Source organism: Salvelinus sp. IW2-2015, linkage group LG14 (assembly GCF_002910315.2).
Source record: "Salvelinus sp. IW2-2015 linkage group LG14, ASM291031v2, whole genome shotgun sequence".
Taxonomy (NCBI): Eukaryota; Metazoa; Chordata; class Actinopteri; order Salmoniformes; family Salmonidae; genus Salvelinus; species Salvelinus sp. IW2-2015.
In genome coordinates this window covers 27359843-27383199 of record NC_036854.1, presented here as the reverse complement: position 1 = coordinate 27383199, position 23357 = coordinate 27359843, and the positions used below count along the sequence as shown (strand labels likewise).

The 23357-nt window shown below is 43.3% G+C and overlaps 1 protein-coding gene across 2 annotated transcripts in view; it reads right to left on the bottom strand.

Annotated features, from left to right (window-relative positions):
- The window catches only part of LOC111972774 (guanine nucleotide-binding protein G(olf) subunit alpha), a 72374-nt gene that overhangs the window by 24438 nt on the left and 24579 nt on the right, over positions 1-23357 (bottom strand). The window lies entirely within an intron of this gene.

Here is a 23357-nt window from a genome sequence, read left to right as displayed (position 1 = left end):
TGATGTTAGGACTGTTCTCAGCTACTACATTGATGTTAGGAGTGTTGTTAACTACTACTACATTGATGTGGAGTGTTCTTAGTACTACTACATTGATGTTAGGAGTTTCTCAGTACTACTACTACATTGATGTTAGGAGTGTTCTATACTACATTGATGTTAGGAGTGTTCTCAGTCTACTACTACATTGATGTTAGGAGTGTTCTCAGTACTACTACTACATTGATGTTAGGAGTGTTCTCATACACTACTACATTGATGTTAGGAGTGTTCTAGTACTACTACTACATTGATGTTAGGAGTGTTCTCTAGTACTACTACTCATTGATGTTAGGAGTGTTCTCAGTACACTACTACATTGATGTTAGGAGTGTTCTCAGTACTACTACTACATTGATGTTAGGAGTGTTCTCAGTACTACTACTACATTGATGTTAGGAGTGTTCTCAGTACTACATTGATGTTAGGAGTGTTCTAAGTACTACTACATTGATGTTAGGAGTGTTCTATACTACTACATTGATGTTAGGAGTGTTCTTAGTACTACTACATTGATGTTAGGAGTGTTCTCAGTACTACTACTACATTGATGTTAGGAGTGTTCTTATCTACTACATTGACGTTAGGAGTTCTCAGTACTACTACTACATTGATGTTAGGAGTGTTCTTACTACTACATTGACGTTAGGAGTGTTCTTACTACTACATTGAGTTTAGGAGTGTTCTTAGTACTACTACTACATTGATGTTAGGAGTGTTCTCAGTACTACTACACATTGATGTTAGGAGTGTTTAATACTACTACATTGATGTTAGGAGTGTTTTTAGTACTACTACATTGATGTTAGGAGTGTTCTCAGTACAACTACATTGATGTTAGGAGTGTTCTCAGTACTACTACTACATTGATGTTAGGAGTGTTCTCAGTACTACTACATTGATGTTAGGAGTGTTCTCAGTACTACTACATTGATGTTAGGAGTGTCTCAGTACTACTACTACATTGATGTTAGAGTGTTCTCAGCTACTACATTGATGTTAGGAGTGTTGTAAATACTACTACATTGATGTCGGAGTGTTCTTAGTACTACTACATTGATGTTAGGAGGTTCTCAGTACTACTACTACATTGATGTTAGGAGTGTTCTCAGTTACTACTACTACATTTGATGTTAGGAGTGTTGTAAATACTACATACATTGATGTTAGGAGTGTTCTCAGTACTACTACTCACATTGATTTAGGAAGTGTTCTCAGTACTACTACTACATTGATGTTAGGAGTGTTCTCAGTACTACTACTACTACATTGATGTTAGGAGTGTTCTTAGTACTACTACATTGATGTTAGGAGTGTTGTAAATACTACTAGAGCCTATGATAGGAGCTCTTCTTCTGCCTGACAATGGACAGTTTATATGAGGAAAGACGGGGCCATTTTGCATCCTGACAGATACATTAAACAGATGAAGACTTGCACCAGTGTTTCTGCTGCACTTATTTTGCCGATCCAACAGATCCCAGACCTGCTCAATGGGATTGAGATTTGGCCTCGTCGCTGGCCATGGCAGAACACTGACATTCCTGTCTTGCAGGAAATCATGCACAGAACGAGCAGTATGGCTGATGGCATTGTCATGCTGGAGGGTCATGTCAGGATGAGCCTGCAGGAAGGGTACCACATGAGGGAGGAGGATGTCTTCCCTGTAACGCACAGCGTTGATAATGCCTGCAATGACAACAAGCTCAGTCAGATGATGCTGTGACACACCGCCCCAGACCATGATGGACCCTCCACCTCCAAATCAATCCTGCTCAGAGCACAGGCCTCTGTGTAACGCTCATTCCTTCAACAATAAACGCGAATCTGACCATCACCCCTGGTGAGACAAAACCGCAACTCGTCAGTGAAGAGCACTTTTTGCCAGTCCTGTATGGTCCAGCGACGGTGTGTTTGTGCCCATAGGCGACGTTGTTGCCGGTGATGTCTGGTGAGGACCTGCCTTACAACAGGCCTACAAGCTCTCAGTCCAGCCTCTCAGCCTATTGCGGACAGTCTGAGCACTGATGGAGGGATTGTGCGTTCCTGATGTAACTTGGGCAGTTGTTGTTGCCATCCTGTATCTGTCCCGCAGGTGTGATGTTTGGTTGTACCGATCCTGTGCAGTTGTCGTTACACGTGGTCTGCCACTGCGAGGACGATCAGCTGTCCGTCCTGTCTCCCTGTAGCGCTGTCTTATTTGTCTCACAGTACGAACATTGCAATTTATTGCCCTGGCCACATCTGCAGTCCTCATGCCTGCAGCATGCCTAAGGCACGTTCACGCAGATGAGCAGGGACCCTGGGCATCTTTCTTTTGGTGTTTCTCAGAGTCAGTAGAAAGGCCTCTTTAGTGTCCTAAGTTTTCATAACTGTGACCTTAATTGCCTACCTCTGTAAGCTGTTAGTGTCTTAACGACCGTTCCACAGGTGCATGTTCATTAATTGTTTAAGGTTCATTGAACAAGCATGGGAAACAGTGTTTAAACCCTTTACAATGAAGATCTGTGAAGTTATTTGGATTTTTACGAATTATCTTTGAAAGACAGGGTCCTGAAAAAGGGACGTTTCTTTTCTTGCTGAGTTTACATTTACCAATATGTTATTGAGCTCATTTCTGAAGGTGGAAATTATATTTTATATGATAATTTTCTTTTCATTTATTTTGGAGTAGAATGTCCTTTTAAAAAGTCACCAGAACTGAGCTTCTCAGTACTTCAACATTAAAAAGAATCCAGGGGGGGGGGCCCAGACTCCCAGAACAACCCCCCCCCCCACTACTACACATTTTTCATGAGGAAAAAGCCCATGCAGCTTCTTGACTCTATACTGACTGAACCGAGCAGACGGGGTGAGACTCCATTTGTGTTATTCCTCTAGTGGCCTCTGGGTGGCGCCCCCTCAGATGGGCAAAGCGAGAACACCTCCTTTGGTGACCGACTGTGCCTGCATTGGGCTGCAGCTGGGTTGCCACGGCAACCCCTGTCAGCGGGGTCGATAGAGAGCGCTCCTCCTCTTCCTTAGCTGGCTTATGCTCGATCACTCGCACACACACAATTTACAGAGATGTGTGTATGCGCCTAGGCCTCTTTCCATAACAGCTGGACCTAACTGACTGACGAGAGAAGTCACTACAGCTGGATCTAACTGACTGACGAGAGAAATCATAAACTACCTAAAGAATCAGAGTACATCACACACATCAAATTTTATCTGTCTAGAAACCTCTGCACATGGACAAACAATGACCAAAGGCTGTGCGGTGAGTAATGAAGGTGACAAACTAGAGAAGGAATCAAAATGTCTGACGAGGACCAAGTGGTGAAGGCAGTCAGAGGAGAAGGATGGGCCTTCAACTCTCCTCCATTTTAGATGCATTGCCACCAGGATTGGAGCTATTTAGTATAGTTGCCATACATACAGAAGTTGCCGTATACATTTCTTATTTATTTATTTCACCTTTATTTAACCATGGAGGCTAGTTGAGAACAAGTTCTCATTTACAACTGCGACCTGGCCAAGATAAAGCAAAGCAGTGCAACAAACAACAATACAACGTTACACATAAACAAACATACAGTGAATAATACAATAGAAAAAGTCTATATACAGTGTGTGCAAATGAGGTAGGAAAAGGGAGGTAAGGTAATAAATAGGCCATGGTGGCAAAGTAATTACAATATAGCAATTAAACACTGGAATGGTAGATGTGCAGAAGATGAGCGCGCAAGTAGAGATACTGGGGTGCAAAGGAGCAAAATAAATAACAGTATGGGAATGAGGGAGTTGGATGGGCTATTTACAGATGGGCTACGTACAAGTGCAGTGATCTGTGAGCTGCTCTGACAGCAGATGCTTAAAGTTAGTGAGAGAGATATGGGTCTCCAGCTCCAGTGATTTTTGCAGTTTGTTCCAGTCATTGGCAGCAGAGCACGCGTAGGAAAGGCGGCCAAAGGAGGAATTGGCTTTGGGGATGACCAGTGAAATATACCTGCTGGAGTGCGTGCTACGGGTGGGTGCTGCTATGGTGACCAGTGAGCTGAGATAAGGCGGGGCTTTACCTAGCAAAGACTTATAGATGACCTGGAGCCAGTGGGTTTGGCGACGAATATGAAGCGAGGGCCAGCCAACGAGAGCATTCAGGTTGCAGTGGTGGGTAGTATATGGGGCTTTGGTGACAAAACGGATGGCACTGTGATAGACTGCATCCAATTTGCTGAGTAGAGTGTTGGAGGCTATTTTGTAAATGACATCGCCGAAGTCAAGGATCGGTAGGATAGCCAGTTTTACGAGGGTATGTTTGGCAGCATGAGTGAAGGATGCTTTGTTGCGAAATAGGAAGCTGATTCTAGATTTACTTTTGGATTGGAGATGCTTAACGTGAGTCTGGAAGAGGAGTTTACAGTCTAACCAGACACCTAGGTATTTGTAGTTGTCCACATATTCTAAGTCAGAACCGTCCAGAGTAGTGATGCTGGACGGGCGGGCAGGTGTGGGCAGCGATCGGTTGAAGAGCATGCATTTAGTTTTACTAGGCGACGGAAGGAGAGTTGTATGGCATTGAAGCTCGTCTGGAGGTTAGATAACACAGTATCCAAAGAAGGGCCAGAAGTATACAGAATGGTGTCGTCTGCGTAGAGGTGGATCAGACATGGTATATCATGTATACAGTCGTGGCAAAAAATATTGGTACCCTTGCACTTCTTTCAAGTAACACACAGTTTTCCCTAAAAATAAGTTGAAATTGACCAAAGTATTTGGTCTGCACAGTTCATTATTTCACTGTTAATAAAACAGAACCTTTGTTTTTGATTCAGAACTTAATATATCCATTTAAATTGACATCCTAGACTTAATATCTGGTAGCACAAACTTTGGTCAAAATAACTGCAATCAAGTCCAGCGTTTTGTCTTGAATCATTCCTGGGTACTTTTTAAAGTGTGTTTGGAGTCATTGTCCTGCTGGAAGACCCATGACCTTTGTCGGAGACCCAGCTTTCTGACACTGGGTCTGACATTGCGCTCCAAAATGCTTTGGTATTCTCCTGATTTCATGATGCCATACACACGTTCAAGGCACCCAGTGCCAGAGTCAGAACGCAACCCCAAAATATCACTGAACCTCCTCCATGTTTGACTGTAGGGAAGGTGTTCTTTTATTTGAAAGCTTTATTTTGCTTTCTGTAACCATCGAGATGGTGTGCTTTACCCAAAAGCTCTAATTTGGTCCACAGGACAATCTGTCCACAGGACATCTCCCAGAAGGACTTTGGCATGTTCCAATGTGTTTTGCCAATTGCAGTCAGGTTTTTTATGTCCCTCTCTCAGCAGTGGGGTCCTCCTGGGTCTCCTACCATATAACCCCCTTTCATTGAGTTGGCGACGGATGGTGCGAGTTGAAACTGTCGTACTTTGTGTCTAAAGTTCAGCTTGAATCTGTGTGGCTGTTGACCGAGGTGCTTTCTCCAACATTCAAACAATCCTCCGCTGCAATTTTCCATCAAGTTCTCTCTTGCGGCCACGTCCAGGGAGGTTGGCTACAGTGGCATGGGCCTTAAAACTTCTTGATAACATTACGTACGGTGTAAACAGGAACATCAAGGTCTCTGGAGATGGACTTGTAGCCTTGAGATTGTCCATGCTTGGCTACCATCTTGTGTCTGACCTCCTCAGATAATTCTCTGGTTGTGTTTGTTTTCTCCATCGTGCTCATTGCGGTACACACAGTGACACAAAACAGAATGAGTCCATTTCTCTATTCAAACTGGTTGAATTAGCGATTTCTATATTGCAGGCACCTGCAACTTACCACAGGTGAGTTCAATTCCAAAGTAAAAGGACAATCATCTGCTTGAAATCAAATTATTTCTAACCACTTCTAGAAGGGGCAAATAATATTGTCCGGGCCATTTTAGGATTTCTTTGTGGAATAAGCTAACATTTAGTAAATTATTCAGATATTTTGGTTTTGTTGAACTGCAAACCAAAGACATACATACGTGGATATCAAAATACGTTTTAATTTCAACTGTTTTCTGGAAGAAATGGTGCATTATTTGAAAAAAGTGCATGGGTGCCAATATTTTTTGCCACGACTATATAATTCTAAGAAGAAGAATATCTTCAGAGCATTGGTGTGGGACTGTGTATTAGTGCGTGAGTTACATGCATATGACAAATGCTCTGTTCTGTGTGTCTAGTCTGTGTGGTGCCGTCCCCTCCACTTTCCTAAGACGGCTACAACACACACACACACACACACACACACACCCAACATCACACACACAACACACACACACCACACACACTCCTGAGTGATAGAGGAGGGGGTGGAAGGCACTGGGGGCTTCACACAAGGATGAGCTGTCTGCAAGCACACACGCACACACACATTCCTCTAGGGGCCACCTATCCCTATCCAGTAGCACCACAAACGTGTGTGTGTGTGTGTGTGGTGTGTGTGTGTGTGTTTTGCTATAATCAGAGCTGGTGTCACAATGATATCCTCTCCTAAGGCCTTCAGCCCGTGTGGCTTGGTTGAGTTGAATGTTTGGCAGGACTGTGTGAGTGCACAAGCAAAGCAATCTATATGTGCACTGTCTCACCTTCTGAGTAAGGGTGTGTGTGTGTGTGTGTGTGTTTATGCTAGCGTGTGCATTGAAGACCAGAGAATATTTTATATGTGTATGTAAGTAGTACAGTCTATGAGTGTGTGTGACAGTATGCATGTATGTGCACATGTACGTATGTATATATATATATATATATGTGTGTGTGTATGCTCAAAGACCCATGTACTACTACAGTACCTAGTATGTGTGTTCTGTGTGTGTGTGTGCTAAATGTGTGTGTGTGTGCAGACCACCTCTCTCTGTGTGTGTGTGCCTGACCTTCCTTTGTCTACAGCCTATTGGTGGGTTCCTCCCTTTGATTTGGCCACACAGCCACGTGACCCTGCAGCCAGCCTGTGCTCTGCAACTCGGCACTGCTAAAAATAGCTCCAGCTCGCCCCAGCTCGTTTACATAAGCTCTGAGGAGCTGGGGGGGGGGAGAGACCCCGAGGAGAGGAGGGGGGATGAGAAAGAGGAGGAGTAGTGGACTGAAGTCCACAGGCGCTGGCTGGGGCCTAAAATACAGCGCTGTGGGCAGCTGTTCTGTTCTCCAGCTGTTCCTGCATGTCCTCTCTCTCTCTCTCTCTCTCACTCTCTCCCTCTCTCTCACTCTCACGCTGGTGCCTGATGCACGCATGCGCACAGACGGACACAGAAACACGTACACAAACACACTCAGAGAAGCAGACAGGCACAGATACGCATGTACACACATAGCTACTTTGAAACAGCCCTCATACTGAATGAGTCACAGAGTAGTCATCTCCAAGTCTGTCTTTATGGTGTTATGTTATGGTCCTAATCTGTCCTATGCTACGGTCCTAATCTGTCCTATGATATGGTCCTAATGTGTCTTTATAGTGCTATGCTATGCTCCTAATCTGTCTTTATGGTGCTATGCTATGCTCCTAATCTGTCTTTATGGTCATATGCTATGGTCCTAATTTGTCTTTATGGTGCTATGCTCCTAATTGTCTTTATGGTGCTATGCTCTCCTAATCTGTTTTTACGGTCATATGCTATGCTCCTAATCTGTCTTTATGGTGCTATGCTCCTAATCTGTTTTTACGGTCATATGCTATGCTCCTAATCTGTCTTTATGGTGCTATGCTCCTAATCTGTCTTTATGGTCATATGCTATGCTCCTAATCTGTCTTTTGGTCATATGCTATGCTCCTAATCTGTCTTTATGGTCATATGCTATGCTCCTAATCTGTCTTTATGGTCTTATGCTATGCTCCTAATCTGTCTTTATGGTGCTATGCTCCTAATCTGTCTTTATGGTGCTATGCTCCTAATCTGTCTTATGGTTCTATCTATGCTCCTAATCTGTCTTTATGGTCATATGCTATGCTCCTAATCTGTCTTTTGGTCATATGCTATGCTCCTAATCTGTCTTTATGGTGCTATGCTATGCTCCTAATCTGTCTTTATGGTCATATCATGGTCTCCTAATCTGTCTTTATGGTGCTATGCTCCTAATCTGTCTTTATGGTGCTATGCTCCTAATCTGTCTTTATGGTTCTAATCTGTCTTTATGGTGATATGCTATGGTCCTCTGCCTCCAAACAACACACCACTAATGTACCAAAACTGTCAGTCACTACCAATCAACCAACTAGCTTGTATCGTGCCCGGAGTAAAGTATGTTGTCATACACTGTACAAAACGGTCAGAAACTGACACAGTAAGCATTGTTGTGTGGTTGGCCGAAGTGTTAAACTGTGATTAGCTAGACTAGTCATTGAATCACCCCTTAGAGATAGCATTGACTTTACCAGAGACTGCTACCAGAGACACGGTTGTTGACTAACTTTACATGAATGAGAATTAGTGTGTCAAATTAGTGGTAACATAGTGTATGAAGTAGAGAGGGCCATATCATGTATATCATTTAAACAGAGGATAATTTGTGTATACCTGTATAGCAGGGGTAGAAACTAGACTCAGCCGCGGGACAAATCTTTTTTGTTATAATTTGTACACTGCAAATTGACCACAACTAAACCCCAAAATAGATTGTATTTCAAAATAACAATAATTTCATATCTTGACTATATTGAGACACGATCGTGTCTCTTGTTTTATTCGTGGGAATACTTGTGAACAGATTTTCTAAATTATACACACTTTTAGCTGAATTTCTTGTGATTTTAGTCTTTTTTTTTTAACCCAATGGTGAAATGATTTGGTTCTATGCTATGGTTCTAATCTCTTCTTTTTTTCCTCTCAAATTTTGTGCACAAATTAGTTTACATCTTTGAAAGTGAGCATTTCTCCTTTGTCAAGATAATCCATCCACATGACAGGTGTGGCATATCAAGAAGCTGATTAAACACCATGATCATTACACAGGTGCACCTTGTGCTGGGGACAGTAAAAGGCCACTCTAAAATGTGCAGTTTGTCACAACACAACGCCACAGATGTCTCAAGTTTTTAGGGAGCGTGCAATTGGCATGCCGACTGCAGGAATGTCCACCAGAGCGGTTGCCAGAGAATTGAATGTTAATTTCTCTACCATAAGCCACCTCCAACGTCATTTTGGAGAATTTGGCAGTAAGTCCAACCCGCCACACAACCGCAGACCACGTGTAACCACACCAGCCCAGGACATCCACTTCCGGCTTATTCACCTGTGAGATCGTCTGTGACCAACCACCTGGACAGCTGATGAAATAGAGGAGCATTTCTGTCTGTATTAAAGCCCTTTTGTGGGGAAAAACATATTCTGATTGGCTGGGCCTGGCTCCCCAGTGGGTGGGCCTATGACCTCCCGGGCCCACCCATGGCTGCGCCCCTTCCCAGTCGTGATATCCATAGGGTACAACACATTTATTTCAATTGACTGATTTCCTTATATGAACTGTAACTCAGTAAAATCATTGAAATTGTTCCATGTTGCGTTTATATTTTTGTTCAGATAATTTTGTATATAATGTATGTAAACTTCTCTGTGTGAATATTCTGTCTCTAAATGTTGTCTATCACCAGCAGCACCATGTCACCAAGTAAAATTCTGAGTACAGTATGTGTAAATGTACTTGTTGATTCCAGGCCATATTGTAGGGTGTGCACCTCACTCTGCCCAAAGAAGTGGAATTAAAAAAAAAACGATAAAGTTACAAATCGGGATATTATTTTGGATAATATAGCATATCGTATCGTTATTTTTGCACTAGTTGGCTGTAACTGCACAAAAACTCCAGTATTTTACCTTCATAGTCTGTTCTCCATCTTCTTTTTAAAGCGAGACAATTATTTTATTTATTTAACTTTTATTTCCATGACTGATAAAAACAAAACGTGTTTTCTCATGGCTGTCTCTTGCAGACATATGGTGAGCAATATGTTTGGAACATCGAATCTCAATACATATTGTATCGGCACGAAAGTATTGTAATGATATTGTATCATGTGGTCCCTGGCAATTCCCCTTCCAGAGTGGGTGAAAATGCACTTTGGTGATGACATTTCCCTTCCTTATGTTATAAAATACATTTCACCATTGGCTCGTTCATCCCCCCTCCTCTCCCCTGTAACTATTCCCAGGTCGTTGCTGTAAATGAGAATGCGTTCAGTCAACTTACCTGGTAAAATAAGGATAAAATAAAAAATAAAAATGTTAGAAAATAAATGTCACCAAGACAAATATGATTCTTCATGTTCTGAACAGTTCAGTGGGGTCTTTCTCTAACATATCATTCAGTAATAAGGCCCGGGGTTGGGTTTACCCTAAGCTAACATATCATTTAGCAATAAGGTCCGGGGTTGGGTTTACCCTAACATATAATTTAGCAATAAGGCCAGAGGTTGGGTTTATCCTAAGCTAACATATCATTCAGCAATAAAGCCCAGGGTTGGGTTTATACTAAGCTAATTTATATAATTCGTTAATAAGGCCCGGGGTTGGGTTTACCCTAACCTAACATATCATTCAGTAATAAGGCCAGAGGTTGGGTTTATCCTAAGCTAATATATAATTCAGTAATAAGGTTGGGTTTATACTAAGCTAACACATCATTCATTAATAAGGCCCGGGGTTGGGTTTATACTAAGCTAACATATCATTCAGTAATAAAGCCCAGGGTTGGGTTTATACTAAGCTAACATATCATTCAGTAATAAGGCCCGGGGTTGGGTTTATACTAAGCTAACATATCATTCAGTAATAAGGCCCGGGGTTGGGTTTATACTAAGCTAACATATCATTCTGTAATAAGGCCCGGGGTTGGGTTTATCCTAAGCTAACATATCATTCAGTAATAAATCATTCACTAAATCTAAAATCTACTGTATATGTATCTTACCTCTATATTGTTTTATGTCCTCTGGATTCGAGAAGAAAGATGAGTTCAAAGGTGAGCCTGTCAGTTAGCATCAACTCTCGCATAGCATCCAGTCTAGCTGACATATCATCTATTTTCCAGATTTTTTACCACTTTTTTTCTCTGGCCTCCATTGATTTAGTCACCCTAATTCTAGCCATCCTACAAGGGAAAAACTCCAATAACTTTTGAACGGATTATGAAAGAGATATGAGGTTTAGAACATTCATTTTTCATAGAGGAGCATCTACATAATTAACAGAATTTTACCCATTAGTCAAAATATGTGTTTTGATTGTACCATTTATTACTGGGTCATAGAAAACTTCATTATCATGATATTGTCATTTTTACATATTTAACTGTACGTCCAGTATATGTGGCTCGTGCAGGAGTCAGAAGCACCCTAATGTTGCAAGCACCAGGGTCCAACCACATAATTAAATAGAACAACTGCAAGTGTCATCAAAACAGGCTGTATAAGGGCAATAAGACATTATGCAGTATATGCCGTTTAGCAAGATGCTTTTATCCAAAGCTATTTACAGTCACGCGTGCACACAGTTTCTATGTATGGGTGGTCCTGGGAAACGACCCAACTATCCTGGCATTGGAAGCGTCACGCTCTACAAACTGATCTACAGAGGACCTCCGGTGGCCAGGCTACACACTTGACCCTGGGTGCTCCTCGTTGTATAATCTGGAAGAAATCCAGCACAACGGCAGAACCATATGTAAGATCTTCATTTGAGCGAGCTTTCTGCAACAACAGGATGATCAAATTAAGATAAGGCATCTGTATCATAGAACAATGACACAGTGTGTGGTTGAATTCAACTGTACTGAGTAATTTGGCTGCATTGCACAATCTTCTAGGAAGCCCTTGTATGGCAAATAGGAAGTCTGATATTCCTGCATTCATTGACATAATTGGTAAACACCACACCTCAATTAGAACAATAATTGATCTCAAATTGTAATCTCAATACTAGTTTTTTAGGGTATACGTGTTCAGCCAAAGCCAATTCCAAAAGCACGAGATCACCAGAGTTGGCGACATGCTCCGGTACTTTGGCGACTAGTAAGTTATTTAAACCTCCCGTTTTGGGCTGGATGTCTAAATGTGTAGTTCATACAGGCATAATCTATAAGCAGAATAACGTTTTTACAGATCTAAGATCTTCATTTAAGCCTGTTTAATACATCAGGAAAATATTCCTGCAGCAACAGGAATTATTATGTGTATTATAATAATGGACATTTTTGTAGGGTTGATACATTTTTCAAGTCTGAAATGCCAAAGTGGAAATGATAAAGTTCTCCTGCAACAGGGTGATCAAATTAAGATCCTACATCTGTGCCTCAATTAACCAAGAAATTCCTAGTTTGAAAGCATCTGTTTTCTGGAAGGTGTGCGGTGCCATTTTCCCTTACATTTCCCCCATGTTGACCAGCCCTCTAGCAATTCGAGTTTCAGCCAATGGGCTTCAGTCCCTCGCCATTTGAGTCACAGCTAGCAAGACCCACACAGCAGAGCAATGACGTGGTGCACATATGTAATGTAGTACACAATTTTCGGGGACCACTTTTGGCTCGTGGGCACTACTTTCAGAACTACTGGCTAAAAGGTATACAAAAGTACCGGAGAATATCTTTAAAGCTGGAACCCGTAATGGTCAAACTGCCACGTCCGTTTGCAATATTACAACAAAGAAGTTACTGCAAACAACAGTGTTTTTCCGCCATGACATCACTGATAGAACAACAGAATATGTAAAACAAAAACAATAACGTTCATTGGGCGGACAGTTTGAAATACGGCTGAGACAGGAACAAACTCAACTAAAGGCTGCTTACAATCTGGTTTGGGCAGGGGGAAAAAAAACTGTGCACTTGGGAGTCTCCACATAGGACCATCTAGATTAACTAGGGCTGGCCTGGAGAGGGAGTGCAGGGTTTGTGTACGCACAATGCTCTCGCCGAGCTAGAAACAGAACAGGCCAGTCAGAACAGGGCACCTATTGTGCTCCCACAGGACTATATTAAGGCCTTATCAGCCTGCAACATCAACAGTGTCCTCTGCTTCCTACTGAGCACACAAACCAGGGTCTGCAGCTAGCGCACACAGCTTTAGCATGCTAATGAGCACAAACACCAGGATCTATAGCTTTAGCATGCTAATGCTAATGAGCACACACACCACTGTGCTAAGCTAAGGATGACATCTAACGTGCTAACACTTACCATGCTAGCGCTAATGTTTTGGAGGTGGTAGCTATCAAATACATGACCACATGAGTAGGGAAAGGGGGACACCTAGTCAGTTGTACAACTGAATGCCTTCAACTGAAATGTGTCTTCCGCATTTTTTTTATTTTTTTATTTTTTATTTCACCTTTATTTAACCAGGTAGGCTAGTTGAGAACAAGTTCTCATTTGCAACTGCGACCTGGCCAAGATAAAGCATAGCAGTGTGAACAGACAACACAGAGTTACACATGGAGTAAACAATAAACAAGTCAATAACATGGTAGAAAAAAAGAGAATCTATATACAATGTGTGCAAAAGGCATGAGGTAGGCAATAAATCGAATAATTACAATTTAGCAGATTAACATGGAATGAGATAAATCATCAGATGATCATGTGCAAGAAGAGATACTGGTGTGCAAAAGAGCAGAAAAGTAAATAAATAAAAGCAGTATGGGGGGTGAGGTAGGTAAATTGGGGGTAGTTTACAGATGGACTATGTACAGCTGCAGCGATCGGTTAGCTGCTCGGATAGCAGATTTTTAAAGTTGTTGAGGGAGATAAAGGTCTCCAACTTCAGAGATTTTTGCAATTCGTTCCAGTCGCAGGCAGCAGAGAACTGGAAGGAGAGGCGTCACTGAGGTTTAGCTTTAGGGATGATCAGTGAGATACACCTGCTGGAGGCGCGTGCTGCGGGTGGGTGTAGCCATCGTGACCAGTGAACTGAGATAAGGGGGCACTTTACCTAGCATAGCCTTGTAGATGACCTGGAGCCAGTGGGTCTGAGACGAACATGTAGCGAGGGCCAGCCGACTAGGGCATACAGGTCCAGTGGTGCGTCGTATAAGGTGCTTTAGTAACAAAACGAATGGCACTTGTGAAACTGCATCCAGTTGCTGAGTAGAGTGTGGAAGCTATTTTGTAGATGACATCGCCGAAGTCGAGGATCGGTAGGATAGTCAGTTTTACTAGGGTAAGTTTGCGGCGTGAGTGAAGGAGGCTTTGTTGCGGAATAGAAAGCCGATTCTTGATTTGATTTTGGATTGGAGATGTTTGATATGAGTCTGGAAGGAGAGTTTGCAGTCTAGCCAGACACCTAGGTACTTATAGATGTCCACATATTCTAGGTCGGAACCGTCCAGGGTGGTGATGCTAGTCGGCGTGCGGGTGCAGGCAGCGAACGGTTGAAAAGCATGCATTTGGTTTTACTAGCGTTTAAGAGCAGTTGGAGGCCACGGAAGGAGTGTTGTATGGCTTGAAGCTCGTTTGGAGTTAGATAGCACAGTGTCCAAGGAAGGGCCGGAAGTATATAGAATGGTGTCGTCTGCGTAGAGGTGTGATCGAGGAATCGCCCGACAAGAGCAACATCATTGATGTATACAGAGAAAAGCGCCGGCCCGAGAATTGAACCCTGTGGTACCCATAGAGACTGCCAGAGGACCGGACAACATGCCCTCCGATTTGACACACTGAACTCTGTCTGCAAAGTAGTTGGTGAACCAGGCAAGGCAGTCATTAGAAAAAAGAGGCTACTGAGTCTGCCGATAAGAATATGGTGATTGACAGAGTCGAAAGCCTTGGCCAGGTCGATGAAGACGGCTGCACAGTAGTCTTTTATCGATGGCGGTTATGATATCGTTTAGTACCTTGAGCGTGGCTGAGGTGCACCCGTGACCGGCTCGGAAACCGGATTGACAGCGGAGAAGGTACGGTGGGATTCGAGATGGTCAGTGATCTGTTTGTTGACTTGGCTTTCGAAGACCTTAGATAGGCAGGGCAGGATGGATATAGGTCTGTAACAGTGGGTCCAGGGTGTCTCCCCTTTGAAGAGGGGGATGACGCGGCAGCTTTCCAATCTTGGGGATCTCAGATGATACGAAGGAGAGGTTGAACAGGCTGGTAATAGGGGGTGCGACAATGGCGGCGGACAGTTTCGAGAATAGGGGGTCCAGATTGTCAAGCCCAGCTGATTTGTATGGGTCCAGGTTTCCAGCTCTTTCAGAACATCTGCTATCTGGATTTGGGTAAAGGAGAAGCTGGGAGGCTTGGCGAGTAGCAGTGGGGGGGGCGGGCTGTTGGCCAAGGTTGGAGTCGCCAGGAGGAAGGCATGCGAGCCATTGAGAAATGCTTGTTGAAGTCTTCGATTATCACGGATTTATCGGTGGTGACCGTGTTACCTAGTCCAGTGCAGTGGGCAGCTGGGAGGTGCTCTTGTTTCTCATGGACTTTACAGTATCCCAAGAACTTTTTGGAGTTAGAGCTACAGGATGCGAATTTCTGCTTGAAAAAGCTGGCCTTTGCTTTCTGACTGACTGCGTGTATTGGTTCCTGACTTCCCTGAACAGTTGCATATCGCGGGGGCTCTTCGATGCTATTGCAGTTCGCCACAGGATGTTTTTTGTGCTGGTCGAGGGCAGTCAGGTCTGGAGTGAACCAAGGGCTATATTTGTTCTTGGTTCTGCATTTTTTGAACGGAGCATGCTTGTCTAATATGGTGAGGAAGTAACATTTAAGAATGACAAGGCATCCTCAACTGACGGGATGAGGTCAATATCCTTCCAGGGTACCGGCCAGGTCGATTAGAAAGGCCTGCTCGCAGAAGTGTTTTAGGGAGCGTTTGACAGTGTGAGGGGTGGTCGTTTGACCGCGGACCCGTGGCGGATACAGGCAATGAGGCAGGTGATCGCTGAGATCTTGATTGAAGCGAGAGGTGTATTTGGAGGGCAGGTTGGTCAGGAATAGGTTTAATTAGGTGCCATGTTTACGGATTTAGGGTTGTACCTGTGGGGTTCCTTATGATTTGTGTGAGATTGAGGGCATCAAGCTTGGATTGTAGGACTGCCGGGGTGTTAGCATATCCCAGTTTAGGTACCTAACAGAACAAACTCTGAAGCTAGATGGGGAGCGATCAATTCACAGATGGTGTCCAGGGCACAGCTGGAGCTGAGGGGGGTCGGTAGCAGGCGGCAACAGTGAGAGACTTATTTCTGGAGAGATTAATTTTAAAATTAGAAGTTCGAACTGTTTGGGCATGGACCTGGAAAGTATGAACAGACACTTTGCAGGCTATCTCTGCAGTAGATTGCAACTCTCCCCTTTGGCAGTTTATTCTTGACGGAAGTGTTATATGTTGGGTATGGAAATCTAAGAATTTTTGGTGGCCTTCCTAAGCCAGGATTCGGAACACGGCAAGGACATAGGATTGGCAGAGTGTGCTAAAGCGGTGAGTAAGGCAAACTTAGGGAGGAGGCTTCTGATGTTGACATGCATGAGGCCAAGGCTTTTTCGATACAGAGTCAACAAATGAGGGTGACTGGGGACATGCAGGGCCTGGGTTTACCTCCACATCACCCGAGGAACAGAGGAGTAGTAGGATGAGGGTGCGGCTAAAGGCTATCAAAACTGGTCGCCTAGAGCGTTGGGGACAAAGAATAAAAGGAGCAGATTTATGGGCGTGGTAGAATAGATTGGGCATAATGTGCAGACAGGGGTATGGAGGGGCGCGGGTACAGCGGAGGCAAGCCCAGGCACTGGGTGATATAAGAGAGGTTGTATCTCTGGACATGCTGGTTCCAATGGGTGAGGTCACCGCATGTGTGGGGGGTGGGACAAAGGGGGTATCAGAGGTACGGAGAGTGGAACTACAGGTCCATTGCAACCAAACAATGATAATGAAAACTAGCCTGAACAACAGTATGCAAGGCATATTGATATTTGAGAGAGACATCACATAAGGCATAAAGTGATTGCAGGTCTTGATTGGGAGAGCTAGCTAAAACAACAGGTAAGATAACACACAGCAATAACAGGGTGCTAGTCTAACACGCAACAACAGGTAAATGGCGACGACTAGGCAGAGAGGGTCGGATTAACTACACACAGATCCTGAGTTAAAGCACAGAGCGACAGATAAAACACAAATAAACAGAATGAAGTACCGTGAATTAATGGACAGTCAAGCTGCATCAGCTATGTAGCCAAGTGATAATAGTGTCCAGGGGGCAGCCGTAGATGGAGCAGGGAGGCTCCACTAAGCTAGCACGCGGCGTTTAAAGTTAGTAGCCCGGGGGTGTGCTCAGACGTGTCGTGTCGACAGAGAATCCAGAGAATCCAAGCCGAATGGCGAAAGAGAGGTTGTGAATTGTAGAATTGTGTTTGCTAACTGGTGCTAGCTTCGTGGCAGTGGCGCTACTGCGCTAGCTGCAAGCTAGCTGTGAGGATCAGAAGTAGTGGCTCAGGGATTACGGCAGGAATCCGGCGTTGTTGTCGAGAGACAGTCCGATGCTGGTAAATTGGTGAGTAATATCCAGGCTAATAACAGGGCTGGTGTCTGTGCAGAAGGTAAAAGCTACTAGCAGCGGCAAAAAAATGGCTAAATTAGCTTGTAGCTGATTTAGACCAGTTGATGGATTGGCAGGGCTCTGGTGGGCAAAAAAAAGGTCCAGTCCAATTGGCAAAAGAGGTATTGTAGCCCAAGAATTCGCTGGTAGACCTCTTCGGCTAGCGGCAGATGGGCCTAGCTCGAGGCTAGCTCAAGGCTAACTGGTGCTTGCTTCGGGACAGAGGTGTTAGCCAGTAGTAGCCACTCGTTTGCAGCTAGCTAGCTGTGATAACAGGTGTAATTGTCACGAGCTTGCGTCAGGAACCGGTGATGTGGTAGAGAAAAGCAGTCCTATATGCTCTGGGTTGATATCGCGCTTGCAGACTGGCAGGTATTGGCCCGGTATTGAAGCTGGCTGTGTCCGAGTTAAGGGCGAAGCCCGAGCAGTGGCTAACTGACTACTAGCTGTTATCTGGCTAGCTTCTGATTGGGGTTACGGTTCTAAAGTATAAAAAAAAAATAGCAGGTCCGTAACAATTGGGTGAGGCGGAATGTAGGAATGTATATTCAGTTCCTAGATGGAAAGTGAAATTAAAATATATACGAAATGTATACGAAAAATACGAATACTATTTACACGGGACAGACAGAACAGAACACATCCGACTGCTACGCCATCTTGGATTCAATTTAACCCAACCCCTCTGAATCAGAGGTCGGGGGCTGCCTTAATCGACATCACAGTCTTCGTGGCACGGGGAACAGTGGGTTAACTGCCTTGCTCAGGAGACGAAAGACAGATTTTTACCTTGTCAGTTCGGGGATTGGATCCAGCACCTTTCGGTTACTGCCGAAGCTTAACCACTAAGCTACCAGTATCAGTGACACAGCCGACAGGAGTTACCGTGTAGCTTTGAGAGTACAACATAGCGTTGTTATGTGTATAAAGGGGCGCAACTTTGGTTTTAGAAGTGGGGGGGGGGGGGGGGGGGGGGGGGGGGGGGGTCGGGGCAATTATATTGGTGTTAAAAAAAAACACCCAAACAGCCTACCCGACTGCTCAGAGGTGTCAGCAAGTTCCTAAAGCACATCGTTGCCTTGTTTTTTAAAATCACATTCCAATGATAAAACTGGGGGGACAAAAATGCAATTTCAGAATGTGGGGGGACATGCCCCCCCATCCCCTGTGAAAGTTGCACCCCTGTGTGTATATGTTTGCATGACCATGCGTGCGATGTTGTTTTTAAGCAAAATTCAAACGTTAAGTCATAGTTAGAAGGCATCCATTTTGACGGGCTTAAATCTTTGGAGTTTTGTATATCAGGATGAATGAAGTAGCCTGAAGCCGAGATTACCTGTCGAGGGAGGAATTCTTGAGTACTGGTAGGATATCAGTTACTGAAACGTACAGCAAGCTAGAGGGTAAACTCCATGGTACACAAAGGGAAGAGCCTCTAGATGCTAGCTCTCAAGCTACGGCACAGTATTGTATAGAAAACTAGATGGTATGGTTGTCGTTGGCAAGTTAAAATGTCGGACTGCATCCCTATATCAGGTTGTTATCCCTATATGTATATATATATATATATAAGTTGTTTTGTAAATAGCAATTTGTTCACTGCTGTTTTAATACAGTGTAATATACCCACAACTGACAAGTGTTTTGTATTGATACAGGGTGCTACAAGTACAAAGTAAAGTTAAAAACGTCAAGACACTTTACTTTAGAACAAGTTGAGTCACAACTCTGGACAAAACACTAATGAGTAAAACAAAGTGGAATGAAACAAACGAGCCATTCCATGACATTTATGGGCTTTTCCAAACAACGATGCTTCATTGCATGGCCCAAAGGCTCCAACGGACTGGGCAATGGAACAGAACATTGAAATCAATTCAAATGCTGAAAATTGATCTACCCCTCCTCCCAAAACAGGCCTACATGTACAATATACAGTCGGTATTGACTGGCTTATAGGATTGTGGAACGTCAATATGGGCCTCCTCTTTGACACAAGCACTTGGATCGGCCCATAATCATTTTGCGTTTCAATTGGGGCTGGAGAGATGGCAGCAGCTAGCTGAACAAGGGGGTGCTAGTGAGCACTGATTGCTCAGCAGTTTCCATTGCTTTACACGTTCATTGGAGGACCTAAGAATAGCACCACGTAGACTATGCTGGTTCTGATGGTGGCTCTGAACCAGCCACCAATGGAAAATCACGACTTAAAAGGAAGACACAGCAATATGACATCATCAAAACAGAGAGGCGACTTCCTGCTTACCGACATCAACAACAGATTATAAACAGCCAATAGTGGCAGCCTTGGCAGAGTTGACATTTGTCTACCAGCTGTGTACAATGACATCATATCGCTGAATCTACCTTTAAGGCGAAACAAAGTGAGCAGACTAGAAACAACACGTTATCATGCTAGCTACGGCTAAATGAACAGGAACAGAGGTTGAAATGCGCTGTCATGCTAACTTAGAGCTAAGCGTCAGTTATGGACCCTGACAGATAACAGTTTCCTCCTCCTAGCCCCAACGGGTGTCACTTTGTTTCAGTATACAGAAGGCAGAGATATTGTCAATGGAAACGAGATAGAGCTGTTAAACATGGATACAGTGGAGCTACTGTGCGTCATGGCATTGAGCGATATGTGCATGCGCGCACACACACACACACACACACACACACAGTTAGCCAGAACAAGCACTAGACGGGTGTGTGTCTGCCTTCTGTAAGCCTCAGCATAACGTGTGTCTTCCTGGGAGAGGAACAACAAGGGGGTCTGACGTCACATATTTCATGCCACTCCAATCCAAACACCTCACAGCCACGTTCTGACTGACTGGAGATTAGAAAAGGGACAACTTGTGTGTATTTCATGGTCACAGAACTTGCCGGTGGTATAAAACACTGCTTCACACCGAAGAGGGGAGCACAATCAGAGACTAGAACTCGGCCAGCAAGCCAAGTGGTGTCTGGAGTGCTCCTCTTAAACAAAAGCTATGGAAATCATAACCTTGAGTCACATATTGTCTACTCTCATTCAAGCACATCATCGACAACAACAACATGTTGCACTGTATGTTACATAATACGCGTTACCGTCGCCTATGGAAATGGCATGGTTATTAATGAGGGTCAAATAATGATCTAATAAGGGGTTGGGTTCTGCAGACCACCATAAAAATAAAGAAATACTACAGTACTTACTATAGAATACTACATTACTTACAATATAGAATACTACAGTACTTACTATAGAATTCTGTAGTATTTCATTTGCATATACAAATCAAATCAAGTTTATTTTATATAGCCCTTCGTACATCAGCTAATATCTCGAAGTGCTGTACAGAAACCCAGCCTAAAACCCCAAACAGCAAGCAATGCAGGTGTAGAAGCACGGCCCATTCCCCTCCCCATATCCCAATATGTTCCACACATAGAAACCTACATGCCAAGTATAGACCATATATTGTATACTATAGTCCACAACAACACTAGAGTAAATACTACAGTATACTACAGTCCATTAGAAACACTACAGTATACTAGAGTAAATCCTACAGTATACTACATTCCGCAAAGACACTACAGTAAATACTACAGTCCACAGAAACACTACAATATACTACATTCTGCAGACACTACAGTAAATACTACAGTATACAAGAGGAATGGCCGATTAATTAGGGCCGATTTCAAGTTTTCATAACAATCGGAAATCTGTATTATTATTATTATTTATTTTTTATTTTTTTACACCTTTACACCTAACCATAAACATCAATGCCTTTCTTAAAATCAATACACAGAAGTATATCTTTTTTTATTTTTAAAATTTTTATATTTTTAGCTAAAAGAAATCCAGGTTAGCAGGCAATATTAACCAGGTGAAATTGTGTCACTTCTCTTGCGTTCATTGCACGCAGAGTCGGCTTTTTTTGGTCCTCCAATAAATCGGTATTGGCGTTGAAAAATCATAATCGGTCGACCTCTACAGTATACTACAGTCCACAAAGAAACTACAGTAAATACTACAGTATACAGGTACAAAATGATCTATATCCACAGTAAAACGAATCCTATAGACATAACTTGAAAGGCCGCTCGGCAAGGAAGAAGCCACTGCTCCAAAACCGCCATAAAAAAAGCCAGACTACGGTTTGCAACTGCACATTGGGACAAAGATCGTACTTTTTGGAGAAATGTCCTCTGGTCTTATGAAACAAAAATTTAACTGTTTGGCCATAATGACCATCGTTATGTTTGGAGGAAAAGGGGGGAGGCTTGCAAGCCGAAGAACACCATCCCAACCGTGAAGCACGGGGGTGGCAGCATCATGTTGTGGGGTGCTTTGCTGCAGGAAGGACTGGTGCACTTCACAAAATAGATGGCATCATGAGGTAGGAAAATTCTGTGGATATATTGAAGCAACATCTCAAGACATCAGTCAGGAAGTTAAAGCTTGGTCGCAAATGGGTCTTCCAAAATGACAATGACTCCAAGCATACTTGCAGAGTTGTGTCAAAATGGCATAAGGACAACAAAGTCAAGGTATTGGAGTGGCCATCACAAAGCCCTGACCTCAACCCTATAGAACATTTGAGTGCAGAACTGAAAAAGTGTGTGCGAGCAAGGAGGACTACAAACTTGACTCAGTTACACCAGCTCTGTCAGGAGGAATGGGCCAAAATTCACCCAACGTATTGTGGGAAGCTTGTGGAAGGCTACCCGAAACATTTGACCCAAGTTAACAATTTAAAGGCAATGCTACCAAATACTAATTGAGTGTATGTAAACTTCTGACCCACTGGGAATGTGTTGAAAAAATTAAAGCTTAAATAAATCATTCTCTTTATTATTATTCTGACATTTCACATTCTTAAAATAAAGTGGTGATCCTAAGACAGGGAATGTTAACTTGGATTAAATGTCAGGAATTGGGAAAAACTGAGTTTAAATGTATTTGGCTAAGGTGTATGTAAACTTCCGACTTCAACTGTATGTGTTATTTCATAGTTTTGATGTCTTCACTATTATTCTACAACATAGAAAATCGTAAAAATAAATTAAAACCCTTAAATGAGTAGGTGTGTCAAAACTTTTGACTGCTACTGTGTACATTCACACACACACACACACACACACACAAACACAAACAGTCAAAACATGATGTGCCATTAAACTCCCTGAAGAGCACCTCTGAGGACTTGGAAGACTTTGTCAGAGCTCCATGGGTGATTATATGAGGTCTAAAAGGCCAATCAGAATGCCCAGGACACATGAGGAGAATCAACGGAGACACACCATTGGCTGAGAGAGCAACCAGGGCTGTGATGGGATGGAAATTGCCTCTCAAAGGGATCTACCTTTCATTAACGAGGAAGCTTGAGTAACACACAATGAATATCCTTACACGTAAAATAACCGGACTGGCTTAATTAAGGTACTTTCAACAACCTCTCCACTGGATTCTTCCAACAGGGGTTGTCACCTGTTACTTGGGGATGAGTAGTTATGCATAACAATACATGTGTGCCTGCGTGTGTTTTCTTCACGCACCGCTAACCAGAAAAATTATATTGGGGTGGTATGAATTTCAGTCGGTAATTGCCAGCAACCTGAGATGGAACACAAACATTGTTATATGGACCAAGCCTCCAAGAGATCCACATGGTAAACCCCAGGTAGCGCTACCTTACTGGGGACATCAATGTGACTGGGTGAAATGGCCTGAAAGCACGGTTACCTCAGTGCAAGGTAAAAGACACGTGTTGTGAACAACGCTAAAAG